The following is a 14,369-nucleotide window of genomic DNA, read 5'->3' as shown; positions in this document are numbered from 1 at the left end:
GTGACACCCCTGTTTGGGCTATGTTGGGTTGTACTTCCGCTAATTATTATCATTTAATCACATTTAAACTGCTTATGAACTGTTTAACCGCTTTAAATAGGATGTATTAGGTTTAGTTGGATGGCCTTGTCTTCATGAGAGGCGCCATCACGACCGGATTGGGGATTGGGTAGTGACAAGTGCGGTCTGCACTAGTTTTTGTGTTGTCCGCACTGGTGACTATGCGGCCGCAGTTGATTTTGTGCGGTCCGCACAGGTTCATTGGTCCGACTTCGAAAGCCTATATCGTTTGATCTACAAGGTATTTTGAGATGATTCAAAAAGAAAAGTTGTATCCCTTCGTGTCTCGTTTCCAGAACGGTGAAGATATCACAATTTGGACATCTGTAGAGAAAATTATGGCCAAAATACTAAAGCATGTTACTACAGTCCACACGGGGGCTGTGCGGCCGCAGTTGATTTTGTGTGGTCCGCAGAGGGCATCTGAGAGTAGTATATTTAGACGGGATTTTTAGTTATTTTTTATTTTTCAAAACCCCAAAAATATAAGAGGCGATTTTTCAAACAACCTTTCTTCTCCAAAACGTTGGTAAGTGATTTTTAACTCATTTTCTTCACTCCTTAACATCTTTTAACATAATTTCAACTCAAATCAATGATTTTCATGGGGAAAATTGGGTGTTTTGGGTAGAACCTAGGTTTTTCAAAAATTGGGGATTTGGACCTCGATTTGAGGTCTGATTTCAAAAAAATTATATATTTGAGTTAGTGGGGGAATGAGTAATCGGGTTTTGGTTTGAACCTCGGGTTTTGACCATGTGGGCCTGGAGGCAATTTTTGACTTCTCGGGTAAAACTTTGGAAAATTCATTTTTATGCATTCAAATTGATTCATTTAGCGTTTATTGATGTAATTAAGTAACTTGTGACTAGATACGAGCGAATTGGTGGTGGAATCAAGGGGTAAAGCTATAATTGAATCGTAAATTATGTTCGTGGCATCGAGGTAAGTGTTTGGTCTAACCTTAGCTTGAGGGATTAGGAGTTGAGTCTTATTTGCTATGTGGTAATTGTTGAGTACGACGTATAGGCATGGTGACGAGTATCTATACATTGGTGTCTAGCATGCCCGTGAGTCTTTATATTGTGATTATCATGACTTTGATGTATCTTTCATTCCTTGGTGATGGTTTCTAATTATTGTATAAAGTTTGTGGAAAGAATTGTGACCTATAAACCTTGAGGAGTGTTGGCTCAAGTTGTATAATGAATTGTGAAAGTATAAGTGACAATTGAACTTTTAGAGCATTGGCTCAAGTTGTGAAATGAATTGTGAAGGTATAAGTGATAATTGAACCTCTAGAGCATTGGCTCGAGTTGTGAAGTGAATTGTGAATTAAAAGTGAGAAAGAGAAGAGATCATTATGTTGTCACCCTTGCCGGGATATTGTTGATTTATTTGTTATCTCCATTGCCGGGATGTGGATGGTATTGTTGTTGTTCCCTTGCCGGGATTTAATTATTGACTTGTTGCTCTCTTGTCAGGATTCTTAATGCAAATTTCCTTTATTTCCTTGCCCTATTGTTTGTGATTATTGTTTGGGTGAGGAAAATAGTTAAAGCACGAAGGGTGATGTCATACATTGTTTGTTTTGTGAGGAAAAAGTGTAAAGCACGAAGGGTGATGTCGTGTATTATTGTGAGGAAAGAGTGTAAAGCACGAAGGGTGATGTCGTATATTATTGTGAGGAAAGAGTGTAAAGCACGAAGGGTGATGTCGAACCGCACGATGTACCATTCCGTGCCGATTTTATTGATTATATGGCGAGGAAAGAGAGTAAAAGCATGAAGGGTGATGCAGTGCACATTTTTATTATATGATTGCTTTGGTGAGGACGAGATTAAAAGCATGAAGGTGATGACGTACATTTATTGATTTCTGATTCTTTGTTGATATCCGAGCTATGTTTTTTCTTTCGTTTGTTTGATGTCTTTCTACTCGGAACTGTTATCTCCCCCACGGCATGCTCCCCCTCCCATTTTGTCTGGTTATTTCTGTACTTCTTTTCCACTGTATATATATTTGAACTGCACAGGTTTATTTGGTAGTCTGGTCCTAGCCTCTTCACTACTTCGCCAAGGTTAGGCTAGACACTTGCCAGCACATGTGGTCGGTTGTGCTGATTCTACACTATGCACTTTGCGTAGATCCCGGAGCAGCTTTTGGACCGTAGTGTCGAGGCTACCTTCAGTCCTTGTGGAGATCCAAGGTAGACCTGCAGGCGTCCGCAACCCTGGCGTCTCCCTCTATCCCTATTTCCTGGTTCATTTTCCTTTTATTCAGAAATAGTGTATTGTCATTTTCTTCAGACTTTGCATGTAGTAAATCTTAGACCGTCTGTGACACTGTTATACCAGGTTTTGGGTGCTTTAGGTTTTAAGAGCTTTAATAGATGTAGAGTTTAGATATTTAATTGTTATATTCTGCTTAATTATTTAAAATTCCGCTGTTTTCATGTTATCGTCTTATATTTGTTTTAAAGATATAATTGAGTAATGAAATAAGTAGTAAAATGATTGGCTTGCCTAGCTCACATTAGTTGGCGCCATCACGACTCTCGAGGGTGGGAAATCTGGGTCATGACAAGTTGGTATCAGAGCTCTAGGTTACACGAGTCTCACAGTTCACAGACAATCTTAGCAGAGTCTGAGGGATCGATGCAGAGACGTCTGTATTTATCCCCCAGAGGCTACAGAGTTAGGAACAACTTCACATTTATTCTCTCCTGTCATGCTGTTTGGTTTCTCAATGCTAATTGAATTTCTACTTTCTTCTTTCGCAGATGGCGAGAACACATGCTTCCCCATCCACTGACCAACAACCCGAGCCCCCAGCAGCATCTCCCACAAGGGGCAGAGGGCGAGGCCGAGGTAGGGGCAGAGCTCAGCCTCGAGCAGCAGCACCAGTGGCGGAGCCTTAGGTTGTCTTTGATGATGAGGTTTCGGCCCCAGCAGTTCCGGTGGGCCCAACTCAGGTCCCATAGGGGTTTATTGCTACCCTAGTTCTTCAGGATACTCTGGTCCGTCTAGTGGGCCTCATGGAGAGTGTCACCCGAGCAGGCTTGCTTCCTGTAGCACCAACCGTCTCTCAGGCCAGAGGAGGAGCCCAGACTCCTACTACTCGCACTCCGGAGCAGGTAGCTCCCCAGTTTCAGACTCTAATGGTTCAGCCAATTGGAGCAGTTCAACCGGGTGTGGTAGCTTAGACCGGCGATGGAGCAGCTATGCCTGCCGATGCTTTGTGGAGGTTGGATAGGTTCACCAAGATCTTTACTACTACTTTCAGCGGTGCATGTACTAAGGATCCCTAGGATTATCTAGACAACCATCACGAGGTTCTTGGGAACATGGGGATAGTTGAGACCAATAGGGTCGATTTTGCTACTTTTCGCTTATCTGGATCTGCCAAGACTTGGTGGAGAGATTATTGCTTAGCTAGACCAGCCGGATCGCCAGCCTTGACTTGGGAGAAGTTTATGCAGCTATTTTTGGAGAATTTTCTCCCCATCACTCAAAGAGAGGCCTATCGGAGACAGTTTGAGTGCCTCCAGCAGGGTTCTATGACTGTTACCCAGTTTGAGACTAGATTCATCAACTTGGCTCGTCATGCTCTTATCATACGTCACACCGAGAGGGAGAAGGTAAGGAGGTTCATTGATAGACTTATTCAGCCGATTCGTCTTCAGATGACTAGGGAGGCAGGGAGTGAGATATCTTTCTAGGAGGCGACCAATGTGACCAGGAGAATAGAGATGGTTCTGTCACAGGGAGGTGGTCATGGGTCGGACAAGAGGCCCCGTCATTCAGGCCGATTCTGTGGTACCTCGTTTGGAGATAGGGATACATATAGTAGAGGCCATCCTCCTAGGCCTTTTCAGTCAGAACTTCAGGTTTCTCACGGTACTTCAAGTGGTCGTGGTCTTCAGATGCAGTATTCTGATAAGCAGTCCTACAGTACACCACCTTCTCCTATTAGTACACCACCGTTTCAGAGTTTTCGGGGTGGTCATTTAGGTCGTCAGGGCCAGTAGTCTCAGCAGCCGATGGTTTGCTACACTCATAGTGATATGGGTCACATTGCTAGGTTTTGCCCTCGAGCACCGAGTAGCTCTCAGCATCAGGGTTCCCGTGCCATGGTTCAGGCACCAGGTGTCCCACAGCCCGCCCAGCCAGCTAGAGGTGGGGGTAGAGGTGCTAGAGGTGGAGGTATAGGTATTAGAGGTGGAGTTTAGGCCACTAGAAGTGGAGGCCAGCCAACAGCAGGTCATCCTAGAGATGTAGTTCAGGGTGGTAGGGCCCAGCCCCGATGTTATGCTCTTCCAGCTAGGCCCGAGGTTGAGGCTTCCGATGTAGTTATTACAGGTATGGTTCTAGTTTGTGATAGAGATACTTCAGTGTTATTTGATCCAAGGTCTACATACTCGTATGTGTCATCTTATTTTGCACTGTATCTGGTGGGTGATTCTTTTGTGGTAGATCGAGTCCATCGTTCATGTATAGTCGTGATTGGGGTCTTGAGACTCGTGTAGATTTGCTTCTTTTGGACATGGTTGATTTCAATGTCATATTGGGGATGGACTGGTTATCACCTTACACGCTATCTTGGATTGTCATTCCAAGACTGTGACCTCAGCCTTGCCGGGTTTACCTCATTTAATGTGGAGAGGGACTCTTGGTCATTCTACCCGTAGTATGATCTCTTATGTGAAGGCTCGGCGTCTGGTCGAGAAGGGGTGTTTGGCCTATTTGGCATATATTCGTGATTCTAGTACTGAGGTTCCTTCTATTGATTTTGTGCCTGTTGTTCGTGAGTTTCCTGAGGTTTTTCCTTCAGACCTGTCGGGTATGCTACCCGATAAGGATATTGACTTTTGCATTGATTTGGCTCGGGGCACGCAACCCATTTCTATCCTGTCGTATCGTATGGCCCTGCCTGAATTGAAGGAGTTGAAGTAGCAGTTGCAAGACTTGCTTGAGAAAGGTTTCATTAGGCCGAGTGTTTCGCCTTGGGGTGCACCGGTGTTGTTTGTTAAGAACAAGGACGGATCGATGAGAATATGTATTGATTACCGGCAGTTGAACAAGGTTACAATCAAGAATAAGTATCCATTGCCGAGGATTGATGATTTTTTTGATCAATTTCAGGGTGCCAAGGTATTCTCGAAGATCCACTTAAGATCTGGCTACCATCAGTTGAGGATTAGGGCATCCGATGTCCCTACGACAGCTTTCCGCACTCGGTACGGGCATTATGAGTTCTTGGTGATGTCATTCGGGTTGACGAATGCCCCAACAGCTTTTATAGATTTGATGAACCGGGTTTTCAGGCCTTACTTGGATTCATTCATGATAGTCTTCATTGATGATATTTTGATCTATTCCCAGAGCCGGGAGGAGCACAAGCAGCATCTTAGAGTGATTCTTCAGACCTTGACGGATAGTCAGTTATATGTTAAATTCTCGAAGTGTGAGTACTGGTTGAGTTCAGTTGCATTATTGGGTCATTTTGTATCATCACAGGGTATTCAGGTTGATCCGAAGAAGATTGAGGCAGTCAAGAACTGGCCTAGACCAATATCAGCTACAGAGATTCAGAGTTTCTTGGGGTTGGTAGGCTACTATCGTCGGTTCGTAGAGGGGTTTTCATCTATCGCAACCCTGATGACCAGGTTGACCCAGAAGGGTGCCCAGTTCAGATGGTCGGATGAGTGTGAGGCGAGCTTTCAGAAGCTCAAGAAAGCTCTGACTACGGCACCGGTGTTGGTATTGCCCACAGGTTCAAGGCCTTATATAGTCTATTATGATGCATCTCGTATTGGACTTGGTGTAGTGTTGATGTAGGATGGCAAGGTCATTGCTTATGCTTCGCGGCAGTTGAAGATTCATGAGAAGAACTATCCGGTTCATGATTTGGAGTTGGAAGCCATTGTTCACGCATTGAAGATTTGGAGGCATTATCTGTATGGCGTGGCATGTGAGGTGTTCACGGAAAGAGTCTTCAGTATTTGTTCAAGCAAAAGGAGTTGAATTTGAGGCAGAGGAGGTGGTTGGAGTTGTTGAAAGATTATGATATCACTATCTTATATCACCTGAGAAAGGCCAATGTGGTGGCCGATACTTTGAGTAGGAAGTCAGCTAGTATGGGCAGTCTTGCTTATATTCCGATCGGTGAGAGACCGCTTGCTTTGGATGTTCAGGCTTTGGCGAATCAGTTCGTGAGGTTGGATGTTTCTGAGCCTAGCCATGTGGTAGCTTGCACAGTCGCTCGCTCTTCATTATTGGAGCGTATCCGAGATCGGCAGTATGATGATCCCCATTTGTGTGTCCTCAGAGACACGGTGTAGCACGGAGGTGCCAAGCAGGTTACCTTAGGTGATGATGGAGTTTTGAGATTGCAGGGTCGAGTTTGTGTGCCTAGAGTGGATGGGCTTCGAGAGTTGATTTTAGAGGAGGCACATAGTTCCCGGTACTCTGTTCATCCGGGCACCGCAAAGATGTATCAGGATTTGTGGCAGCATTATTGGTGGTGGAGAATGAAGAAAGATATCGTAACATTTGTGGCTCGGTGTTTGAATTGTCAGCATGTTAAGTATGAGCATCAGAGGCCTGGTGGTTTGTTCCAGAAGATTGAGATTCCTGAGTGGAAGTGGGAGCGGATTACCATGGACTTTGTTGTTGGTCTCCCACGAACTTAGAGGAAGTTCGATGCAGTGTGGATTATTGTTGATAGGCTGGCCAAGTCAGCGCATTTCATTCATGTGGCGTCTCTTATTCTTCCGAGAGGTTAGCTGAGATCTATATTCGGGAGATTGTTCGCCTTCATGGTGTGCCCGAGTCTATCATCTCGGATCGAGGTACGCAGTTTACCTCCCATTTCTGGAGAGCAGCTCAGCGAGAGTTGGGCACACGGGTTGAGTTGAGAATAACATTTCATCCTCAGACGGACGGGCAGTCCGAGCGGACCATTCAAATTTTGGAGGATATGCTCCGAGCTTGTGTCATTGACTTTGGAGGCTCGTGGGATCCGTTTTTGCCTTTAGCAAAGTTTGCCTACAACAACAGCTACCAGTCGAGTATTTAGATGGCTCCGTATGAGGTTTTATATGGTAGGTGGTGTCGGTATCCAGTTGGATGGTTTGAACCGGGAGAGACTCGGTTGTTGGGTACGGATCTGGTTCAGGATGCCTTGGACAAGGTCAGGATTATTCAGAATAGGCTTCGTACAGCTCAGTCCAGGCAAAAGAGTTATGCTGACCGCAAGGTTTGTGATTTTGCATTCATGGTGGGTGAGCGGGTATTGCTTCGGGTGTTGCCTATGAAGGGCGTGATGAGATTTGGGAAGAAGGGCAAGCTTAGCCCTAGGTTAATTGGCCCGTTTGAGATTCTTGATCGAGTGGGAGAGGTGGCTTATAGACTTGCATTACCGCCGAGCTTGTCAGCAGTGCATCCAGTGTTTTATATGTCCATGCTTCGGAAGTATCACGGCGATCCATCCCACATGTTTGATTTCAGCACTGTCCAGTTGGACAAGGACTTGTCTTTTGAGGAGGAGCCGGTAGCTATTCTAGACCGGCAAGTTTGTCAGTTGAGATCAAAGAGTTTTCCTTCCGTCCGTGTTCAGTGGAGAGGTCAGATCGCTGAGGCATCGACCTGGGAGTCCGAGACCGATATGCGGAGCTGTTAGCCCCATCTTTTTCTCGACTCAGGTACTTCCTTTTTATGTCCGTTCGAGGACGAACGGTTATTTTAGAGGTGGAGAATGTGATGACTCAAAAGGTCATCACTTTTGTTGCAAGTGAATTCAGTGTTCTGAGGCCTAATAAAAACCACTTTTTTACCCCACCTTGATTTACGCGCATGGTCCGGACCTATATCCGGAAAGCCTTCTATGTGAAAATATGAGAAATAGAAATCTTTAGAGTTAAAAAAATTGATTATGGTTGACTTTAGTCAACATTTTGAGCAAGCGGACCCGGATCTGTGTTCCGACGATCCCGGGAGATCCGCGGTAAAATATGGGACTTGGGCGTATGCCCGGAAATGAATTCCGAGGTCCCAAGCCTTAGAAATTAATTTTTGAAAGAAATTGTTTTACTGAATTATCTAAGAAATAAAGAAAAAAATTAATGTTTGAAACCATTGTTATCGGGCCCGTATTTTGGTTCCAGAGCCCGGTACAAACTTGTCATAATATTTGAAAGATAACTGTGAAATTTGGTGAAAAACGGAGTTTATTTGACGTGAGTTGGACTTCCGATTGAAGAGTTATGAACTTTGAGAGTTCTTGATGAAAATGTTGAGTTTTGAGGTTTAATTCATGATTTTACATGTTATTTTGATGATGTGATCGCACAAGTAGGTCCATATGATGTTTTTGAGGTAGTATGCACATTTGGTTTGGAGTCCCGAGGGATCGGGTGAGTTTCAGGTAGGTTCCGGGGTGTCATAGGCTTAAAACATGGCTACTGGGGGTTCAGAGAAGTCGTAAAGGTGAAAGGGGAAGCAAGTCAAAGGAAATGAACTTTCGTCCAAGCTTGTCATGTTGGGATAAAATAGGGCTCAAGCTAAAATACGCGATCTTTATGGACTAGTACAATACAAGGTACTACATGATCATGATACTAAAGTATATTATAGTAAGGTGTATAAAGTATATTAAAAGCGAGTGGTATTTTAAGTAATTTGTGTTAATTCTTAATTATATGGTTAAATTAGTAATTATCTAAAATGATTGGTAAGAACATCACGTGGCAAGAAGAGAAATGAAGGAAAGTGATTCATTAATTAATTTGCAAGATGGCAACTTTTAAAGAGATAAGTACTTTATCTCATTTGACTAAAGACTTTTGTTGTCTCATTTGGCTAATGATTTGTTATGGAGGAAGCCTAATGTATGGAAAACGTTATTTTTCTTGCTTTTAGAAAACAACCATTCCTTTCCTAAGTAATTACAAAAATACTACAACAACTAAGATTTTCACCCTTCAATTTTCCACTGAATTCCACCTTTTAAAACGGAAACAGTGAAGTTAATAAGAACTCCTTTCCGTTTTTTTTCAACATACAAAATAATTTTGGCACTAAAGCTAAAAGGAATGACTTATGAATACATAGAAGAAGACATGTCCAACAAAAGTCCTTTGCTTCTGAAATACAATCCAATTCACAAGAAAACTTCATGTGCTAATCCTTCGTAAAAAGTCAGTCTGTAAATCCCTGGTCATCGTGAATACGTCGACAAAACATGGCCACTAAATCCATTTCTTTTGACTGATCCCCATGAAGGAGTCATGGCTCGGTTTTGGGCTAAATATGTTAACGATAAGGTATGTTAAGGCTATCCCTTCTATTCTTTTGGCATGATCCATACGATATGAACGAAACATGCAAATACACAAATTCCATATATGACTCTATTCATAGCAATTTTAAAAGTTCCTATATTCTTGAATCTCCATATGTCTTATTATTCCATCGTCGGTTCATGGGTCTCAGAATACACGTAAAATAATGTTATGATATTATTAAGAGATATAATGGTCTTATGACGTATCGAGAGATTTTGTTATTGTATTTCATATGCATTTCATGCATTTATACATGTACATTGACCCATGACTCGGACGGCGTTATATACGCATATATATGTATGTATATATATGTATATGGGATATGGAAAAAGGTTACGGCGTTATATACGCATCACCACCTGATCAGCTGGTATATGATGATGATGTTACCCACATTGGCTGAAATATGATTCAAACGGCGTTATATACGCATATATGGGTATGTATTCAAATGGCGTTATATACGCATATATATGTATGTATTCAAACGGCGTTATATACGCATATATATGTATGTATATATATGTATATGGGATATGGGAAAGGTTATGACGTTATATACGTACCCCCACCTGATCAGCTGGTATACGATGATGATTTTGCCCACAGTGGTCTATATGATATGATGAGATGCCCTTAGAGGCAGATGATGTTATGAAACATGTACCTTTGCATGACATGACATTCATACGCATATGCATGACGCTAAAAGTAATTTATGATTTATGAAGTTATTCAGACTTACAGGTTGAGTCATGTACTCCATATTTCTTCCATGTCTCTTATGTACTTATTTACACGCCTTACATACTCGGTACATTATTCGTACTGACGTCCCTTTTGCCTGTGGACACTGCGTTTCATGCCCGCAGGTCCTGATAGACATGTCGAGAGCCCTCCAAGTAGGCTATCAGCTCAGCGGAAGATGTTGGTGAGCTCCATTTGCTTTGGAGTTGCGTATTTGGTTAGTATGATTTAGACGTCTATTGTTTGGTATGGCGGGACTCTGTCCCGACCTTTGTGACAATTATATACTCTTAGAGGCTTGTAGACATATGTCGTGTACGTGAAAGATTGTACGGTCCTATCGGACTATGTTTGGGTTATAAATGATTATGTTAGCCTATTAGGCCCATATGTCACACATATATAACAATGTAATTAGAAATATACATTATGTTTGTACTCGGTCAACTAAGGTACGGGGTGCCCGTCGCGGCCCATCGGTTTGGGTCGTGACAAAAGTGGTATCAGAGCAGTTCTGTCCTAGGGAGTCTACAAGTCGTGTCTAGTAGAGTCTTATTTATGGGTGTGTCGTGCACCACACTTATAAGCAAGAGGCTACAGGGCATTTAGGATTGTCACTCTTTCTTCTTACTCTAGATCATGTGGTGGAGCTCACTTATAAGAATTCATGTCCCGAACTTCTATATTTTTTTATTCGTAATAAAACGATGCCTACGTTCAGAAAGATGATCGATAAGAGATATAGTTGTGGAAGAGCTGAGTTAGAGGAATTGGATTTCTGTATGATGCCTACGATAAGTAAATATGAGGTCTTTAGCAGATCATGGATGTACTGAAATTTGTAAGCTTCCTGATAAGAAGCTTTAAGGTAAGAATGCATATCCATTTTTATGGTAAAGGACAATGAGAGATTAAGAAAATAAGTACATGTTTCAGCAAGTAAAAGGAGCAAGGTGATAAAGGATACGAGGTACCCAGTTAATGAAGGTTAACAACGCTTATAATTGAGGCAGAGGAACATAAGCTTTTTGAGTTATATTCAACAGTATCAGAGGTATGTACAATTGGTCACACCTATTTCAGTTATGCCCTATGGGGGCTAACAGGTATAGTTAAGAGAAGGATGGGATATCAAGATCCGGCTGGAGTTAAAGTAACCCAAATTGCGAAATGGATTACTTTCATTTGTTGGCATTTCCAAAGGGTTTTACAAATGTGCCAATAGATGTTCTTGTGAGATACCTAGATGGTACACCCTAGAATATTACGATTAGATGTGAATACTAGCATTCAGAAGATAGGCACTGAAAGCCTGGATGGGATAAATATTACCTTAAGTGTGGCTCTCATCCCTAGTAGAGCAAGGATGTTGAGCAACCCAAAGAGCCATTGGATGGAGCAAAGGGAAGCTAAAAGCGAAAGAATATCGTATTGAAGTTTTCACAAGAAAAAGGATATGCAGAAATATTAGCAGAGTAATGAGAAGAGAGATAAGGAAGCATTATGAATATGGTGTGATACATGGATGAAAAACGGTAGGGTATTACAAAACCTATAGTTAAATGAAGGAAGAGATGAAAGGTGATGTGCCTTAAGACAACGAAAGAGTATAGGCCATAAGGTTATATCCTCATTTCGAGAAATAAGTTCGTGACTCCAACACGACTACTAGAGAGGAGAGATAATCCTCAGAGTAACAGAAATCAGTATGGACTGGTAAACAAGATAAACTAAATATAAATTAGGGACTGAATGAATGGAAAATACTCGACATCATGGGAATTTCAGATTTCGTTCTGGCGGTAATAGAAGGGACCAAAGAAGAAAATTTACGATGAATTCAGAAAATATTCATTCAGGGAGACGCTTCCATAAAGCAAGCAATGTCGGCAAAGTTAAGCTTAAAGGACTATATGTACCAGTTACATCAAGTGTCACCCTCGCGAGTAAGGGAATTTGTCACTTGGTACAGAAGGATTGCCACAAGGCGAGTAAGGATCATTGATTTTGAGGAACGACGCCAAAGATGAAGAGGTAAAACATCTATAGGTAGATCCTCGTGGCTTTAGCTCTTAGTACTCCCCTAAAGGGGGGAATATGGAGTGATATGGTGTTAAGTAAGAATTAAGTGGTTCTAGTAGCTACAAAATGGTGAAGGAAGAATGCAATAAAAATAAGAAAGGAATGAGAGTGCACTATTCAAAGCCTACAGATAGGCTACGATCCTAGAACATTATGCAAACACAACGTCAAGGAAAAGAAGTGAGGCGTTCTTGCCCCAAATGTTATGGATAAATAAAGAGCCAGTGCGAGACGTAATTTAAGACAAAGTCAATAAACCGAGAAAGATTACAAGGAATATTGATATGAGAATGGGCAAACAAGTAGTTAGTAATTGGCCAAGAAGATCCCAATTATGGCTAAAGAGGAGGTTACAGACGAGTAATCAGATCGTGTAAGATAAACATAGTAGAACACACCATGGAGAGTTCAGCCTCGAAGAATATCATTATAATACTTGAGATATATTCAAACAAGAGCCGAGGTAGTTAAATATGTTGTATGAGTGTTACGGGAATAAAATAAAGTGCCACTAGGAGGGCAGTCAAAATATCAGTTCAGAAGCAACCATACAAGCACAAGGGCATGGAAGTAAGCAACTACGGATGATTACAAGCAAGTAAGGACATCAAAAAGGTCCGTAATAAGCTCACAACTTTACGAGAGTCAAGGGTTCTCCCTAAATACTACAACAAAATACTAGCTGAGGAGATAAGAAAGAAGGCTTCAATCTAAGCACAACGACCTAAAGAGGAAATGGTCGTGTAACAACAATCTCGCAATAACATTGTAAGCATTCCAAAGGAAAGTGGCACCTACCATGGCTAAGAACAGGAAGTAAGAATTAAAAGTAATATTCGAGATCATATGAGTTGTATGAAAACTCTGGCAAGTGTGGGCACTAAGATAAGCTAAGTATGGACGCAACACGGAGCAGAAAAACCAGGAAAAGTAATTGCACACGTTTAAAGAAAGCTGAGATGGAACGAAAGAAATTATTCGACCAATGATCCAGAATTAGCACGTTATGGATACACTCAAGATATTGGAGCATTATCCAGGCAGCATGTTTGTTGATAATCATACAGCCATAAAAGACTCTGATATAAGTTAAAAGAAAGAATTGAGCTCAGGGCAAAGATAAAGGATTGAATTGTTAAGAATATTGTATCATGGATATTCCATAACGCCTATGAAAGGCTAAGGAAACTGATACCATGAGCCACAGATCGGAAGATAGATTAAGCCTATGTAATGGTTGATCAGAAGGAAGAGGGAACTAAAGAATTACATCACCGAAGTAAATCAGGAATCTGATTATTGCACCCAGAAAATTATGGACATCATGACTGAGAACATTGCAGAATCACTCTTAAAATCAGAGGTGCAAGAGAGATGGTACAATAGCCATATATTATAACTGCTCTACAATGAGGCCAGTTAGAAGAGTACCGGCCCCGTAAGAAGTCAATACGAAGCTCTCACCGAACCATGTAAAAAGGTGCAAGTATTATGATGGATGTTCAAGTTATAGATGTGAATTATACCTATATGGAAGAGAGGTCATGAAAGAGATAGAAGATATGGTGTGAGATTTTAAGGTAAGTAAGGTGCAAGTAAACAACATACGAGACACTCAAATGCAGAAGGTTGTGAATAGTCCATACTTCGGTAAAAGGCTAGCAGTGCGGGAATTCAATATCCAGGAATGATAGCAGCGTCGTCAGTTGGCATACCTTCCAGCCTATGGTTTCTAGGTATCGAGAGGCCTATTTAAGAAAGTAAAGAAGAGTTAGAGACTATGTGATGTCCCGCTTGATGTTCTAGAATAATATAAAGAAATATATGGTGTAAACAAGTTGAAGGAAGGTTGCGAGTAGTATAAATAGATATGTGTAAGTCCCAAGCTAAAGTATGGTAAAGCAACAGAGTTTTAGGAAAATAAGAATAAGGATAAGAAATAGCAAACGAGAAGGTGGCAAAAATGGATAAGTCCTCAGGATTAAGCCCATGAATACAAGAGAGCTAATGATTTCTCTAAGTTATAGAAAATTCAGTATAACCTGAATGAACTCAAAGGAGTATAAGGCTAATAACATTCAGAAGAGATGGAATACTGCCCTGTTAATAGAATGAGGGTGTAATTATTATA

The sequence above is a fragment of the Nicotiana sylvestris genome, chromosome 6 (genome assembly GCF_000393655.2).
Source record: "Nicotiana sylvestris chromosome 6, ASM39365v2, whole genome shotgun sequence".
In the NCBI taxonomy this organism is placed as follows: Eukaryota; Viridiplantae; Streptophyta; class Magnoliopsida; order Solanales; family Solanaceae; genus Nicotiana; species Nicotiana sylvestris.
This window is presented reverse-complemented; position numbering follows the sequence as displayed.